This window comes from Pipistrellus kuhlii, unplaced genomic scaffold (genome assembly GCF_014108245.1).
Source record: "Pipistrellus kuhlii isolate mPipKuh1 unplaced genomic scaffold, mPipKuh1.p scaffold_m20_p_1, whole genome shotgun sequence".
Taxonomy (NCBI): Eukaryota; Metazoa; Chordata; class Mammalia; order Chiroptera; family Vespertilionidae; genus Pipistrellus; species Pipistrellus kuhlii.
In genome coordinates this window covers 75,469,205-75,483,599 of record NW_023425404.1, presented here as the reverse complement: position 1 = coordinate 75,483,599, position 14,395 = coordinate 75,469,205, and the positions used below count along the sequence as shown (strand labels likewise).

The window sequence follows — 14,395 nt, the reverse complement described above, 5'->3', positions numbered from 1 at the left end:
AGTGTCATGTAACAGCAAATTGTAGAGTACTTCAGAGCAAAATCAGAGTGTTGGCATAGGAAAAATAAATAGTATAAATTGGACTAGTAGAAACCAATATTTGGCAAGTTCACTAACACAAACAAATCAGGTCTTAGATTTGTACACATTGATGATGATGAGAAAAATACTTAGTATTTTAAAGGATACAATCAATTATTCTATAAAAAACTATTAAATTTTCATTTAAAAATATTCTCTTATTTGAAGATATTGTAAAGAATCCACTAACATTTCTTTAATACACGAATGCATACTTTTTCTAGCAAGTGATTCCTTTCTTTCAATAACATTTCCTAATTTAACTAATTCAGGTAATTGGTTTGACTTTAATGTGTATTTGGGGAACCGGTTAATAATATATTTTAAAATATGTTTTTGAGGAAATAAATATGTGGACTTTTAAAAGTATTCTTTATTGATTTCAGAGAGGAAGGGTGAGGGAGGGAGACATCAATGGTGAGAGAGAATCAATGCTTGGCTGCCTGTTGCACATTCCCTCCTGGGGATCAAGCCCATAAGCCAGGCATGTGCCCTGACTGAGAATTGGAATCATACTCTGAACTCCTGATTCTTAGGTTGATGCTCAAACACTGAGCCATGCCAGCAGGGGAAAATAAATGTTTCTTTTAAATTATTGGGTCTAGTGATAATTAATGTCGTTTTTAAACATTCTTGCTTGGCGTTGACTTGTATTGACATAACCTTCAAACACGTGGTATCTACAGAACGTGTGAAGTGCAATTAACAAGTTTTGCTTGAAAAAGTTTGTGTTTGGTTTGGTTTTTGTTGCAAAACTAGGGCTAAGAAGATGGCAGATGGAGAGCATATTTGGCACTGCATGCTTTACGAGTTCCAATTAGGAAGAAAAGCAAGTGAGGCTGCAAAAAACATCTGTAGTGCTCTTGGTCAAGATGTAGTTAGCGCCAGAAAATGCCAGCGTTGGTTTGAGAAATTTCGTGAGGGAAATTTTTCGTTAGATGACAAGAGTGGTCGAGGCCGTGTGTCCAATTTTGATCAAGAAGCTCTTCAAGCTCTTTTGGTGCAAAATCCTCAAATTACCCAACAAGAGCTTGCAACAACTTTAAATTGTTCACAAAACACAATTTCCAATCAATTGCGTGCACTTGGCAAAGTCCAAAAGTTTGGAAAATGGGTTCCTCATGAGTTGACCGACAACAACCGTAATCAGAGTCACAATTTGCAGTTCGCTCCTCTCTTGTCAAAACAGTTTGCCGTTTTTAGAGCAAATTGTTACCGGAGAGGAAGAATGGGTGCTGTATGTTAATTTGAAAAGGCGGCCTCAATGGTTGGACAAAAATGAGGCTCCGCAGCCCACGCCAAAACCTGACTTGCATGCAAAAAAAGTGATGTTGTGTGTTTGGTAGAATTTTAAAGGAATTCTTCATTATGAACTTTTACCATCTAACCAAACCATTACAAGTGCAGTGTATAGTGCCCAATTGGAAAGGTTAGGCCAAGCTTTAAGAGAAAAAGAACCCGCGCTGATTAATCGGAAGGGCGTAATTCTTCACCACGATAATGCACGACCGCATACTGCAAGAATCACTGCTGAAAAACTGCGCCAGTTGGAATGGGAAGTTCTCCCTCAACCTGCATATTCTCCTGATATTGCCCCTTCCGATTACCATTTGTTTCGTTCTTTGCAAAACTTTCTTCTTGGAAAAAAATTTAATAATGAAGAATGCCTCAAAAATGCATTGACCGAATTTTTTGCATCAAAATCACAAGAATTTTACAACAGAGGGATTAAAATGCTTCCTGAGCGTTGGGCACAAGTAGTAGAAAACAACGGCAAGTATATTGTTGATTAAATTTTGTTGTATTGTTTAAATAAATTCGATTTAAAAAAAGTATTAGAAAACGACATTAATTATTACTAGATCTAATATATGTGTTTAAATCTACAAAAAGTAAAAAGGGTGTGCAAAACTATATATTGAAATTCTCTCAAGCATCATTTTTTCATTTCGTAATTTAAAAATGTACAGATCATACAGCCAAAGGTGGTAGCATCCATTCCGAGTTCTACTTTTGAAATTAAAGCATAAAATTAGTATTAAACATTTTTTGCCTTTATTTAACTTCTTTACTCAGACTTTTAAAATAGAATAGTTTAAGGACTTCTGAGTACGTGTTAATGAGCAGAGGCAGTGAAGAAAAAGGTCAGCATAGCATGTTCATGACTTTTTCTCTGTTGATTTATCATTTAGCTGAACATAGATGGTGAACATGCTGTTTTTGAGCATAACTTCTTTCTTTCTCAGTTGTAAGCTGTTTAATTCCCACCCTACTGGACCACGGTATACTTAGAGAAAGCAGAAAGTAAAAATGATGTTGAAAAACAAATTACTGAGGGGTATAAAAAGCAAATTCACCTCAAGATTCTCTTCACCAGAACTTTTAGTTGTGTTTATTTGATAAAACTACTCACATCACCAATTTAGTAGCTGCTATGTAAAGAAAAATTAAAGAGAAAAATCATTGAAATAGTAGTAATATGTGTTAAATTTAGTTTTACATATATTGAAGTAAAACCCTAACTACCCATAATGTGCTATTTATTTTTAAAATATATTCTTATTGATTTCAGAGAGGAAGGGAGGAGAGAGAGAGATAGAAACATTAATAATGAGAGAGAATCATTGACTGGCTGCCTCCTGCTTGTGCCAGTCTGGGGATCGAGCCCGAAACTCCAGCATGTGCCCTGACCGAGAATCAAACCCTGACCTCCTGGTTCCTAGATCGACGTCAACCACTGAGCCATGCTGGCTGGGTCATAGTGTGCTATTTGCGGAAATATTTTAGCAAATGGAGGCTGAAAACCACTATTATTTCATTTAAAAAATGTTAAGAATTCTAAATATCATTTTACAAGTAGCTATTTAATGTCGTAACATACTATTACATTTAAATCTACTTTAAAAAAATATATATTTTTGACTTTTTACAGAAAGGAAGAGAGAGGGATAGAGAGTTAGAAACATTGATGAGAGAGAATCATCGATCAGCTGCCTCTTGCACACCTCCTCTGGGGATGTACCCACAACCAAGGTACATGCCCTTGACGGGAATAGAACCTGGGACCTTTCAATCCATAGGCTGACGCTCTATCCACTGAGCCAAACTGGTTTCGGCTAAATCTACTTTCTTATATGTATTTAGTCCCTAAAGCAAACTTAATATACCATTATAAAACTTAATGCATTATGGCTTTTCTATTACAAGTTAAAGCAAATACTATGGGATAGTACATATTATTAATATTAAAGATTGTTTTAAGTAAAATTTATAAAGCAATCAATGCAAATTAATTTTATCTTATACCACTGCAAAAAAATATGCTTACAACTCTACCTAGAGAATGTGTATTACTATGAAAGGGATTCAAGAGTAAAGAAAGGTTGGGAAACGCTGCTGTAACATTGCTCAGGGTTTTGATCATTTTAAACCCAGAAAAATTTCAATTAAGGACAGAGGAAGTGAGTCACTGACTTTCATACTGCCAAGTGAAATGCAGCAGGCTCGAACAGCTGGTTAGTTTTATTAAGGCATCTTATTAAAATGGCTTATTAAGCTACTCACTATTGTTTTCATATGGCTTTAGGCTGATACTAAACTTTCAAATGTAGGATTCTTTCCTTCCTAACTTTCATAAAAGTTCTATATAATTAGCACTGAATGAAATTTTCTAATGTCAACATTTCAAGTTTTGATTAACAGGGAATACAAATCAACCTTATTCAAGATTAATTCAAAAGACAGGCAACATCCTTTGGGAGACCAATAGAGATAATATATCAGTGCACCTTCAAACTTCAGACTAAGCTAGGGACCTACAAAGTAAAAGTAATATTCAATTTATTAAGCTGGCATTGTCACAGCAATTTTCTCTACCTGATTTATCTTTGATTCTTAAAAAACCATATATTCTCAAATTGAAATAAAAAATTAGGGTCTAGAATACAGTATGTGAATATATATAATTACAACCCTACTGTTGATAGATATGGTGACTGATCTACACAAATGTTGGAATTAAAGACAAAGTAACAGTTGACACAAGTGCAGGTAATAATCATGAGTAAGAAATAGACATTCAGTCAGAAATTCAGGCTTTCTGGACAGAATGTAAGTAAAAACCTGGCCCAATTCCACAGGGTGGGAAGGAACACCTTTGTTCAACTCCCTTATATCACTGTCATGTCTGAACATGAAACACCCTTCAGTAGAAATCATGCAGTCAGGGTTATTTTTCATTGTTATTACTTCTTGAATAAGAGTAAAGTAGAAGTGCTTTTTTTCTCCACTAGTGTCTTTTTCATCTTTTATAGAATATTGAGGATAGCAGTAAGGTGAGGTGAATTAGGCACTAAATTTAGATGAAAAATTTAAGGAAGTGTAAAAAGCCCTCCATTAACCAAGATAAATAATGTTTTAAAGTAATTTTTAAAAACACAAATTAGCCAAAGCTGGTTTGGCTCAGTGGTAGAGCGTCGGTCTGTGGACTGAAAGGTCCCAGGTTCGATTCCGGTCAAGGGCATATACATTGGTTGCGGGCACATCCCTGGTAGGGGGTGTGCAAGAGGCAACTGGTCGATGTTTCTCTCTCATCGATGTTTCTAGCTCTCTATCTCTCTCCCTTCCTCTCTATAAAAAAATCCATATATTAAAAAACAAACAAACACAAATTAACAACAACAACAAAACACCCTGATACACAAAATATTAAAATTTAAATAAAGGATCAGTACCTTGTCAAAAATTTATAAAAATCTCAGGCAAAACTTCTTTACATGGTAGGGAGTTTCTTTAAAAGATGAATTTTGATAAAAGGCTCAATGGTTTGGGTCTACCTGTTATCATTTATATAAGCACATAAATGTGAGTAAAATTTTTTAAAGTCAATCCTATATAATAAAAGGGTAATATGCAAATAGACCAAATGGCAGAACAACCAAACAACCAATCAAAACATAATATGCTAATGATATGCTAAGGCTACTCAACCACTCACTATGATGTGCACTGACCACCAGGGAGCAGATGATCTGACCAATAGGTTAGCTTGCTGCTGGGGTCCAGCCCATGGCTGATCAGGACTGAGGGAGATGGGCCAGACAAACCCTGGAGCCCTCCCACAGTCCCTCCCCAGCCTAATTGTGCACGGGTCCCTTAAGCCTAGCCCGCACCCTCTTGCAATCTGGGACCCCTTGGGGGATGTCAGAGAGCCTGTTTCAACATGATTTTTGCAGACCACTCCCCTTGGGAGGCACCAGACACGATCCTTTCCTGATTGGGCACAAGCCCATGGCAGGCACAGTGGAGCTAGGATGAGCAGCAGCAGCAGGTAGGAGCTTCAGGCCATGTTGGACTGCAGGTGTTGGCCCGATCCCTGCAGGCCATCCAGAGGGTCCCCACCTGTGCATGAATTCATGCACTGGGCCTCTAGTTTAATAATAAATTCCTAAATATTATTCGAAAGTACTTGACATCCTAAATCCCCATATCTAAGCTCTTTCTGATTTTTTAAACTTTAAACTCCTTGGTACATACTAAATAAGTTTCCACAAACTAGACTAACTGATTCTAATGTCAAAGTAGCTTCTTTTAACTCATTATATGGCAGATGGATGGTCTTTGCTTGGATTAATTACACTGGGGATTATAAGGTGGTGATTTTCTAAATCTATCATTCTAGCTACATATATTAACTGCCATTTTTCTTTTTTTAAAAATATTCTATTGACTTTTAGAGAGAGAGGAAGGGAGAGGGAACAAGAGAGAAATATCAACATGAGAGCACTGACAGGTTGCCCCCTTAGTACCCCCACCAGGGACCAAGCCCACAACCCATGTCCCTGTCCTGATTGGGAATTGAACCAGCAACATTTTGGTGCATAAGATGGCACCCAACCAGCTGAGCCACACTGCCAGGACAACTGCGATTTTTCTGTACAAAGAGCTTCTTCCTTTCCATTCTCCATCTTTTTTATAATAGTATCTTTATAGACTCTAAGATGTAGCAATTAAATATTCCATAATAAAATACAGTTCTTTTTTTGATGCATAGATTACCCCAAATTTGGTCAATACTAATAACCTTTTCAAACGGGTTCCCATGTCCTTCCAACATAAACTTATTAGTCTTTGAATACTTCATGCTTTCTGGCACAAAACTATATTCTAGACTTACTTTTTTTAAAAATATATTTTATTGATTTTTTTTTTTTTTTTTACAGAGAGAAAGAGAGAGGAATAGAGAGTTAGAAACATCGATGAGAGAGAATCAGTGATCAGCTGCTTCTTGCACACCCCCTACTGGGGATGTGCCCGCAACCCAGGTACATGCCCTTGACCGGAATCGAACCCAGGACCTCTCAGTCTGCAAACCGACGCTCTACCACTGAGCCAAACCGGTTTCGGCTATATTCTAGACTTTCTGCACTTTCCTGCTACACAAATGGGAACTCTTTAATGGGTAATGCATTTAAAATTAAAATCTGGGTGTTAGATGTGTCCATTACTTCTAAAGCCTTTTCAGTGGAGAGAGCTAAGAAAACATGCATAATTTTTAAATCATGAATACATATTGATAGTTTCAATTCAAATTTAACATTACAATTTATTTTTCTTAATACTGCTTATTTTACAATAAAATTCTTTGCTGTCAATATTATTTATTTACTTGATTGCTTAATCCAATAATGTACATAAGATAGTTTCAAAATCTAAATAAGCAGCAGTGCAACTGAGTATGAACATACTGAGCAAAGTTTAAGATCTCTTTTGCATTTCTTTTTGTCCTTAGAATATATGCCACTGAGAATGTATAGTCAAAGTCTACTTAACTATTAAAGTATCAAAAGATACTTGAATTATTTTCTCTTTATAAGCATATTATTAATTAATATAGTTAGGTACATTTATATTTATTTGAATTCTTTATCATTGTTTATTCTTATACTTTATTTCTGAATATTTAAAACATGTACATGATTCAAAAGTCAAAGCTATACACAATTGCATAATCAGAAAAGTTGCATTTCTACCTTATGTCTACATCTATTTCTCATCCATCATCAAATGTAACATATTTTATTAGTTTCTGGTTTATCCTTTCTGTTTCTTTTATTCTTATTTCTCACATAAAAAGCAGCATATTATAAGTACTAGTTTTTTTTTAAGTTCACAAGATGTTCCTAGAGATCATTCAATATCAGTTTATAGGCATCTGTTTTCCTTTTAGTTAAATTTATTGGGGTGACATTATTTAATATAATTATATAGGTTTAAAGTGTACAATTCTATGATACATCATCTGTATATTGCATTATGTGCTCACCACCTAAAATCAAATCTTTTTCTGTCATCATATATTTGACCCCTTTCACCCTTTACTATCCTGCACCCCTTCACTCTAGTAACCACTATACTGTTGTTTGTATATAGACATCTTTTTTATTTATTTATTTATTTATTTTTAACTGATTTTTTTTTTTTTGAGAGAGAGGGGAAGAGAGAGAGAGAACGAGAGAGACATGGATGTGAAAAACATCAATTTGCCTCCCCCCCTATACACCCTGACAGGGGATTGAACCTGAAAGCTGGGTATGTGTCCTGACTGAGAATGGAACCCCCCCCATTGGTAGAAGGTCTTATGAGATGGAGAAGTTGTAGGTGAATAAGAATGAATCTTTATTGCTGAAACCAGTGGCCATATTGCCATCAGACAAGAACAGCACTCACAGCAAAGTCCATATAGGCAGGCAGCCAGACACCAGCTGGTGAACATCTATCTTTCCCATAAAACAGCATCAGTCGCTTTACCCACAGCTATTATATGAGCAGCAACCACTGCCTCCTAGACTCACCGCCTCACATCATAGCAGTACCTGAGCTCTCTGGCTCAGCAGCTTCTCTTCTCTGCTGGCCAGCTGCTTCCTCTAGTAGACTTCTTCACACACTCCATCTTAGCTGCTCTCTCTCCACACTAGTCTCTCCAGAAGACTTCTTATTCTAGCCTCAGCTGAATCCAGCAAACTAGCTGGTCAATAACCTAGTTTTACACTATTTAGACAAAGAATGCTTCATGCCAATAGTTACATCAATCATATTGGCTATTGAAGGGCACAGTGTATGTGTGTCCTTGCACCCGCACATGGTATCTTGAACTGATTAGGGTTCTCAGGCTGAGTCACTGGACATTCCAATTAGGCTCATGCCCAGAGCGGCTTTTGGCCCTTCTGGTGTACGGGTAATAAGGCCTCTATACTCCCACTGGCCTTGACTATACAGAGACTGGCATGGTTTCCACATCGGGTGAAGAAAAAGTCACACAAGTTCAAGAGGTACAGAGAGTCCCAAGCAAGAGAACCCAAAAAGGCCCACTCAAAGACATATCATGATTAAAATGCCAAAAAATTAAAGAAAAAGAGAGAATCTTAAAGGCAGCAGGAGAAAAGCAAACTGTTACCTATAAAGGAGCTTCCATAGGCTGACACCTGATTTCTTATCAGAAACTCTACAGGCTAGAAGGGAATTGCATGCAGTACTCAAGGTAATGGAAAGCAAGGATCTGAAATCAAGATTACTATATCCAGCAAGGCTATCATTCAAAATAGACTGTGAAATAAAGAGATTCCCAGTCAAAAGAAGGCTAAAGGAGTTCATCATCACCACTCCAGCATTACAAGAAATCCTAAGGGACTGCTATAAAAAGAAAAAGAGAGAAACCTAGGCATACAAAAATAAAATGGCAATAAATAATAACCTTAAATATAAATGGATTAAATGCTCCAATCAAAAGGATAGCTGAATGGGTACAAAAACATGACCCAACTATATGCTGTCTACAAGAGACACATCTCAAAACAAAAGACACACACAGGATGAGAGTGAAGGGATGGGGAAAAAAACTTTCCATGCAAATGGAAAAGAAAAAAAAAGTTGAGGCAGCAATACTCATATTTGACAAAATAGACTTAAAAATGAAGGCATCACAAAAGATAATAAAGGTCACTACATAATACTAAAGGATTTGACTCAAGACCAGGATATAAACCTGGTAAGCATATATGCACCCAATATAGGAGCACCTAAATATATAAAAAAAAAACTTCTAGAGGACTTTAAAGGAGAGATCAACGACAATATAGTCATAGTAGGGGACTTTAACACCCTGCTGACTTCACTGGATAGATCTTCCAGACAAAAAATTAACAAGGAAACAGTGTCTTTAAAGGACACACTTCATCAGATAGATTTAATTGACAATTATAGAGCATTTCAACCCAAAGCAGCAGAATATACATTCTTCTCAAGTACACATGAGTCATTCAAAGATAGATCACATGTTACGACACAAAACAAGTCTCAACAAGTTCAAGAAGACTGAAGTCATACCAAACATATTCTTAGACCACAGTGGAATGAAATTAGAAATCAACTACAGAAAAAATACCCCAAAACATTCAAACACATGTTATTAAACAATGAATGGGCTACAAATGATATCAAGAAAGAAATAAAAAAAAAAACTTCCTGGAAACAAATGAAAATAAACACACAACAACCCAAATTTCTGGGATACAGCAAAAGCAGTCCTGAGAGGGGAGTTTATAGCACTACTAACCTACTTCAAAAAACAAGAGAAATTAATAATAAATTATTTAACCCTAGAACTAGAAAGTTAAGACCAACAAAATACCAGGGTAAGTAGAAGGAATGAAATAATGAAGATTACACCAGAAAAAAAAAAAAAAAAGACATATAGACTAAAATAAATAAATAAATAAATAAATAAATAAATAAATAAAACCAAGAGTTGGTTCTGTGAAAAGATAAATAAGATAAATGAACCATTAACCAGACTCATTAAGAAACAAAGAGAGAAGATCCAAATAAATAAAATCAGAAATGAAAGCAGAGACGTAACCACCAACATCACAAAAATACAAAGGATTGTAATAAAATATTATGAACAACTACATGGCAATAAGCTGGACAATGTGGATGAAATGGACAAATTCCTAGAAAAATAGAATCTCCCAAATTGGATTCAGGAAAAATCAGAAAAGATGAATAGGTCAATAACAACTAAGGAAATAGAAGCAGTAATAAAAAACCTCTCAAAAAACTAAAGCCAGGGCCAGATGGCTTTACAGGGGAGTTTTACCAAACATTCAGAGAAGAACTAACACCTATTCTCCTCAGACTACTCCAAAAAATCCAAGAGGAAGGAACACTCCAAGCTCTTTTATGAGGCCAGCATTATCCTAATGCCAAAACCAGATAAAGACTTCATAAGGAAAGAGAATTATAGGCCAATATCCCTGACAAACAAAGATGCTAAAATCTTCAACAAAATATTAGCAAATTGGATCCAGCAATATATTAAAAAGGTAATAGATCATGATAAAGTGTGATTTATTCCAGAGCTGCAAGGCTGGTACAATATTCGCAAATCAATAAACACAATACATCACATACGCAAATTGAAAGACGAAAATCTTATAATCAGCCTTCTCCAGGCATCCTGGAAGTTGTACTTGCAACCTTGCATTCCCTCTCCCATAATACCCGCTCTTTCTTCCCAACTTGCTGGGCACGATGGCTCCCGCAAGCAAGGGTGGCGAGAAGAAGAAGGGCTGCTGTGCCATGAACGAGGTGGTGACCAGGAAGTACCATCAATATTCCAACTGCATTTATGGCATGGATTTCAAGAAGTCAGAAGCTTGCCCCTCGGGCACTCAAGGAGAACCAGAAATTTGCCATGAAGGAGACGGTGACTACAGACATGCACTCTGACACCAGACTGAACAAAGCTATCTAGGTCTAAGGGCTAAGGAATGTCCCATATCATATTTGGTTATGTTTGTCCAGAAAACATAATGAGGACGAAGATTCACCAAACAAGCTGTATACATTGATCACCTACGTACCTGTCATCACTTTCAAAAATCTATAGACTATTAATTTGGATGAGAACTCTAATGCTGATGGTCCGATAAAGTTACAAAACTAAAAAAAAAAAAAAAATCACATGGTCATATCAATAGATGCAGAAGAAGCATTCTACAAAATCCAACACCCATTTTTGATAAAAACTCTCAGCAAGGTGAGAATAGGAGTGTATCTCAACATGATAAAGGACATAGTATATGACAAACCTATAGCCAACATCATACTCAATGGGCAAAAGTTAAAACCATTTTCCCTAAGAAAAGGAACAAGACAAGAATGTCTGCTTTTACTACTCTTATTCAACATAGTACTGGAAATCCTAGCCACAGTGATCAGACCAGAAGAAGGAATAAAGGGCATCCAAATTGGAAAGAAGGAAGTAAAGTTCTCATTATTTGCAGATGACATGATATTGTATAATAAAAACTCTAAAGACTCCACCAAAATCCCACTAGATTTAATAAATGAATTTGGCAATGTAGCTGGATACAAAAATCAACCTAAAAATTGATTGCTCTTTTATATGCCAATACTAAATTCTCAGAAAGAGAAACTAAACAAGCAATCCCATTTACTATTGCAATAAAAATTTTTAAGATACTTAGGAATAAACTTAACCAAGCAGGTAAAAAACATGTACTTGAAAACTACAGGATGTTGAAAAAAGAGATAGAAGAACATATAAACAAGTGGAATAATATACTGTTGTTCATAGACTGATAGAATCAACATATTAAAATGTCCAAAATGTCCAAGGCAACCTACAGATTCAATACAATCCCTATTAAAATACCAATGGCATATTTCACATATCTAGAACAAATACTTAAAAAATTCATATAGAATAAAAAAAGATTCCGAATAGGTGTAGCGATCTTGAGAAAGAAGAACAAAATTGAAAGAATCACAATACCAGATATCAAGTTATATTACCAAGCCACCATAATCAAAACAGCCTGGTATTGGCACAAGAACAGGCATATAGATCAATGAAACAGAACAGAGACCCCAGAAGTTGACCCAAGACATTATACTCAATCAATATTTGTCAAAAGAAGCAAGGACATACAATGGATTTAAGACATGCTGCTGGGAAAATTGGGCAGATGAGTGCAAAAATATGAAACTAGACCAGCAACTTATACAATAAATAAGAATAAACTAAAAAATGGATAAAAGACTTAAAAGTAAGTTAGTTATGAAATAATAAAAATCCTAGAAGAAACCATAGGCAGCAAAATCTCAGACATCTCTTGTAGCAATATGTTTAAGGATACATCTCCTGGGGCAGTTTGCTGCTCTGTTGACTAATGAGTTTGCCTCCCTGGCCTAGACTCTTGATTCCAATAATTACAGGCTGTTGTTGTTCCTTGTGATTAAGCCCCTATCCCAATGGTTGGCAAACTCATTAGTCAACAGTCGCAGTTTGCCGACCACCGTCCTAGGGCAAAGGAAACTAAGGAGAAAATAAACAAATAGGACTACATCAAAATAAAAAGCTTCTGCACAGCAAAAGAAACTATCAACAAAACAAAAAGTGAGTTCACTGTATGGGAGAACATATTTGGCAATGATACATTTGATAAAGGGTTAATATCCAAAGGAACTCATCCAACTTAACAAAGGAAGACAAACAATCTCCCTGTCCCCTTCGCCACCTCTCCCCCAAAAATGGGCAAAGGACCTAAATAGCCACTTTTCCAAAGTGGACATGCAGATGGCCAAGAGACATGAAAAAAATCCTCAAAGTCACTGAACATCAGAGATATACAAATTAAAACAACAATGAGTTATCACCTCACAGCTGTCAGAATGGCTACCACAACAAATCAACAAATGACAAGTGCTGGCAAGGATGTGGAGAAAAAGGAACCCTAATGCACTGCTATTGGGAATACAGACTTGTGTAGCCATTATGGAAAATAGTATGAAGTTTCCTCAGGAAATTAAATATGGAACTGCAGTTTGACCTAGGAATATATGTATATACTAGAGGCCTGGTACATGAATTTGTGCATGGGTGGGGTCTGACTGGCCCACCCCGATGGGGGCCAATCAGGGCCTGGCCTGTGGGGGGAGGAGAAGGGGATGCAGGAGGTTGGCTGGCTAGCCCCGCCCACGATCAGGGTAGGGGGTAGTGATTGAGACCCCATTTGGGCTGATTGGCTGCTGCAATGCACATCATAGTCACTGGTCATTCCAGTCGTTCTGGTCACTTGTCCTTTATATATATATTAGAGGCCTGGTACATGAAATTCATGCACTCAGGGGGAGCAGGGTCCCTCAGCCCGGCCTGTGCCCTCTCACAGTCCAGGAGCCCTCAGAGGATGTTCAACTGACAGCTTAGGGGAGTGGGCCTAAGTCAGCAGTCAGACATCCTTTACGCTGTCGCAGAGGCCGGAAGAGGCTCCTGACACCGCTATTGTGCTCACCAGCCTTGAGCCCCACTTCTGACTGGGCAGTGCTCCCCCTGTGGGAGCACACTGGCCACCCGGGGCAGCTCCTGCATTGAGTGTCTGCCCTTTGGTGGCCAATGTGCGTCATAGTGACCGGTCCTTCCACCATTTGGTTGATTTGTATATTAGCCTTTTATTATATGAGATAGATAATTTTGTTAGATATCATCAAATTGTCCTCCATAGTTTTTTATTTATTTTATTTTATTTTTTTAATCATTTTGCTTTCTCACCAGTAATGGATGAAAACATACAGAATCTTCTTTAATTCCAGTTTCTAAGATCTATGTGAATACTCCCCAAAATTTCCCCAAAATTACATGGTATTTACATTATGTCTCTGAGGCTGAAGTATTATTTTTCTCATTTACTATTTCTGGTTCTGATGAGGTGATTATAACTTTTTATTTAAATGTGTAAGTGGAAGATATTCTTCAGCCAAAGCTTGCTTTTATAGAGCACATCACACTTTGCAAAGTATTTTTACATACATGCATTTTATTTGATCCTTGCAGCCATGTGTTGCAGTAGAAAATGCAAGAATGTCAGCTCTAGCTTCCAGATGAGGAAACTGAGAAGAAACACAATTTAATGACTTATACAGACCCAGTTCTTGATAGTCAAGGGTCCTGTTAGTTTATAGATATTTCTACTGTAACACTAAGATACTGCTGTAAAGATGTCTGCGATACTAAGTTGCCTCCCTTTTAACTTTCAAGCCTAGTCTTTTAATTTATTATGTAATAGTGTCACTAGCTAAAAGTATTTGGAATATAGACTTACTCATTATATTTGCTTCACAAATACTAGAAATATGAATGATGTATTTTAGTTAAGTTCATATTTTGGGTTTAGCTCAAGAATCTTTTAAACTATAAAATGCTAACCAAGTCTAATAAAATCTATTGTTGAAA

General features: G+C 36.6%; 1 protein-coding gene and 1 pseudogene across 7 annotated transcripts in view; one reads left to right on the top strand and one right to left on the bottom strand.

Annotated features, from left to right (window-relative positions):
- Positions 1 to 14,395, bottom strand: part of MIPOL1 (mirror-image polydactyly 1) — a 320,705-nt gene that overhangs the window by 36,770 nt on the left and 269,540 nt on the right. The gene's annotated exons all lie outside the window — the stretch shown is intronic.
- On the top strand, positions 10,601 to 11,041 carry LOC118726954 (annotated as a pseudogene).